Source organism: Rhinichthys klamathensis, unplaced genomic scaffold, assembly GCF_029890125.1.
Source record: "Rhinichthys klamathensis goyatoka isolate OS25496 unplaced genomic scaffold, OSU_Roscu_1.1 h1tg000527l_1, whole genome shotgun sequence".
Taxonomy (NCBI): Eukaryota; Metazoa; Chordata; class Actinopteri; order Cypriniformes; family Leuciscidae; genus Rhinichthys; species Rhinichthys klamathensis.
This window is the reverse complement of record NW_026607004.1, coordinates 116,312-120,305: the sequence shown is the minus strand read 5'-3', so window position 1 is coordinate 120,305 and position 3,994 is coordinate 116,312.

Sequence of the window (3,994 nt, the reverse complement as noted above, 5' to 3'; positions counted from 1 at the left end):
GGTGGCCTTTGTAACAGCCAGGTCTCGGGTTGCCCCCAAGAAACAACAGAGCATTCCTCGTCTGGAGCTGTGTGCCGCCCTCGCAGGGGCGCAGCTCGCTAAAGTCCTGAAGACCGAGTTAACATTACCACTCAATAATGTCACTCTATGGTCCGACTCAACTACGGTACTGACTTGGCTTTTATCAGATTCCTGTCGCTTTAAGGTTTTTGTGGGGACCAGAGTGGCAGAGATACAGGACTTAACTGATTCTGACACCTGGCGTTATGTACCATCAGGTGACAACCCTGCAGATGCCATAACGAGAGGGAAGTCTCCCTCTGATCTCAACAGAGACAGCATATGGAACCAAGGTCCAGCATTCCTCAGACAACCAGCAGGAAACTGGCCAGAGATGCCACCATTAGCTCACATAAACCAAGACAGTGAGCTAAAAAAGTCAACTTTCTGTGGACTGTTAACCTCTACTCTGCCACTGCCAGATCCTCAGCAATTTCACACATTCAAAGACTACTTAAAGGCTCTTATGCAATCATCCAACGAGAGCCTTCCCCCTGTTGCGACTGCAGAGGAATATAAAGAAGCTGAACTCAAGGCCCTCCGTCAGATCCAAGTAGATTCCTTTCCGGAAGAGGTGTCTCATCTGCAATCTGGTAAACCTCTACCAAGTAACAGTAGACTGCTGTGCCTAGCTCCTGATCTGGATCCTGATACCCATCTCGTACGTGTTGGCGGTCGTCTCCGACAGATCAGTGAATTAGAAGAAGAGACTGTTCATCCTATTGTTCTTGACCCACATCACCCATTAACCAAGCTGGTCATTAAAGATTACGATGATCGTTTGCATCACCCTGGACCAGAGAGGGTATTTGCGGAGCTCAGAAGGAAATACTGGGTATTAAAAGGACGAGCGGCAGTCAGACAACATCAGCGCCAATGCACTGAATGTCAAAAATGGAGGGCTAAACCGCAACCCCCAAGAATGGCTGATCTCCCACCAGCAAGGTTGAGAATTCACCAGCCAGTTTTTTATTCGACTGGCATAGATTGCTTCGGCCCTTATCTCATAAAGGTGGGACGCAGAAATGAGAAACGTTGGGGGATCATTTTCAAGTGTATGACCGTCCGTGCAGTGCATATTGATCTTCTCGCAAGTCTGGACAGTGATTCATTCCTTATGGCCCTTCGTCGCTTCATTGCTCGGCGAGGCAAACCCTTCGAAATCCTTTCAGATCAAGGAACGAATTTCAAAGGTGGAGAAAGGGAAATTCGTGATGCCTTCGCAGCTCTTCAGCCTGAACTCCAGGCTCAACTGGCAAGCCAGCAAATTAGGTTCACATTCAATCCACCCAGTGCACCACACTTTGGTGGATGCTGGGAGCGGGAGATTCGATCTTTGAAAACAGCCCTGCAGGTGGTCCTCGGAGCACAGACTGTAACTGAAGAAGTGTTGCGGACTGTTCTCATTGAGATAGAGGGTCTACTGAACGCTAAACCAATTGGCTATACATCTTCAGATATTGCTGACCCAGATCCTGTTACACCCAACATCTTGTTGATGGGGCGGCGGGACGCCTCACTTCCACAGGTGACATACCAGGATTCCGAACTCCTTAGCAGAAGGAGATGGAGACATAGTCAGCTGCTAGCTGATCACTTCTGGAGACAATTCATTCGCAATTACCTACCTAGTCTTCAAACCAGACAGAAATGGATGTCAGAGAAGGACAATTTACGGGTAGGCGAAACCGTCATGATTGTGGATCAGCAGCTACCTCGCGCACTGTGGCCTGTGGGAAGGATAACACAGGTCTATCCAGGGAATGACAAACGAGTCAGATCAGCTGAAATCACAGTAAAGAACAAAGCTTACACTAGACCAGTGACCAAGATCATCAGTCTACCCCCTCTGCCTGAGTAACCTACCGATAACTCACCACTTAGCACGGCCTTTTAGTTGTTCAAATTCACGTTGTGAATTTGGGGGCGGCTGTAGAAAAGGCCACCCCTTTGAATTGGACTCTCCCGATCTCCCCCGCCTCTGTTCGTGAGTTGGACTGTGCGAGAAAAGTTTCGGGAGAGTTAAGAAGTCAGATCGTCTGAATAGAGGATGTTTAGACGTGTTTATAGTGAATAACAGTTAAGTTCGATCGAAGTGCTGTCGTTCAAGGATTTAAAGATTATGTGTGTGCGTGCAGCTAATAGTAAGTACATTTGCATATTTATCGCATAATATGTCCGTGAGGGAGATTGAAGAGCGCTGTCGCAGCATTTTATCTGAGTATTCATATTGTTGGTTATGTTTGCACTTTGTATTGTCACTTAAATAGCAAGTTATCCTCCTGTATTGTTATCAGCATAGTGTTGATATATTCGTATGTTGTGTGGACTTCGATTGGGTCTCGGGGAACATGTACGGGCATGTCTATCGGGCGCGTTAGATGTTTTCGCTGTTAGCACTGCGTGAATTAGACATATAGTGTGGAAATAATCATTGATACAGAATTATAAATATATGTATATTATCATATTGCTTTATTTCTTTAAGACCCTTTAACCTTGTTGATTATATTTATACCAGTATTGTAATACTGTTGTAGATCTGTGATTTGTAATTAGGTTTATTCATATTCTGTATATTGTTTGTTGCAGAACCACATACATGGTCGCATACATGGTTACATGCCTGACCTTTGCACAATAAAGCATCTACAAGAACCCCCTGGTGTGAGACATACTGTTCTAACCGGACAACCTGTAGCCGTTCAATTAATCCGAACCAGAAAATATAAAAGAGTGGTTAGCAGTTTTTACATAGATAAACGAAAACAGCCCACACAACAGGCAACACAACAACTGGAACCGGCAAATTTATGAATGAAAATAGTAGTAGAAGTAGTAGACACTTTGACGCTGCGCGTGACGTATTGAGGATTGCCGCGCTAATTTGCATATAGTGGTGTCCCATTTCATAGGGAAAGATCTTCAACTCCACTTCCCTCGTTGAGGAGACTTTACTTTCGAGGGCACTCAAAACCAAGTGGAAGTTTTAAGGGGGGAGAAATGGGACAGGGCCTTAGTCTTATGGATGAAAATGCTTTAGTTTTAGTCACTTAAAAACGTAATAGTTTTAGTCAAGTTTTAGTCGACGAAAACGAAAAAAGGTTTTCATCAAGTTTTTAAATCTTTAAAAAAATAGAGAAAATAAAATGCGGCTGTGTCAAAATTGGTATCAAGTTCAAAACTAGAAAAGAAATAAGTGCCACTTTGCAATCTGTTAAAAAAAGAAAAGAATAGAAATCCATTTGGCAAGACAGGTCTATTTATCCCTGCATTAGTGGCTGCAATGAGCCTGTTTTGAATTGCACAAATTCTCAAAAGTCATGCTCAATGTTCAGCTGAGATCTGTAGGCCTACTTTGTTTTCAGTGAAACTGAAACAACTGAAAAGCCCATCTCACAGAGATATGATGTGGCAAAGGGAAGAAGAATGCACACAGCTCTCTGCCTTTAGCCTATACTTAAAAACGTGATATATATTTTTTTTTAAATAGATAAAATAGACATAACATACTGTGTTTGATATGGGATTAAAATGATGGGTAGTGTATGGGCAGTGTATAAGATATAAACTAATGATTAATTACTGAATTCCTTTGTTCCGATCAGAGCATGTGAGCGGAGAGCGCATTTCTGAATATCCCTCGGCTCGCTCATTCAGCTCAGGCTCGCGCGCTCAACACAGAATGGCCTGCTGGTTCGAGAATATTTGGAATAAGAGCTGCCTCCGACTAAAGTTTTTATTCTAGTCGACTAGTAGTTGTTCATTTAAGCCATTAGTGGACAAATCGCCCCTTTATATTAATGTACTTAAATAGGCTATACGGGATATTGAGCGTTATAGCCGCAGTCAAGCGCACGCATAAAGCTTGCCACAAAGAACCGGCAAAAGTAATGATTATGAATGTGTAAAAAAAATAGCAAGGAGACATTTA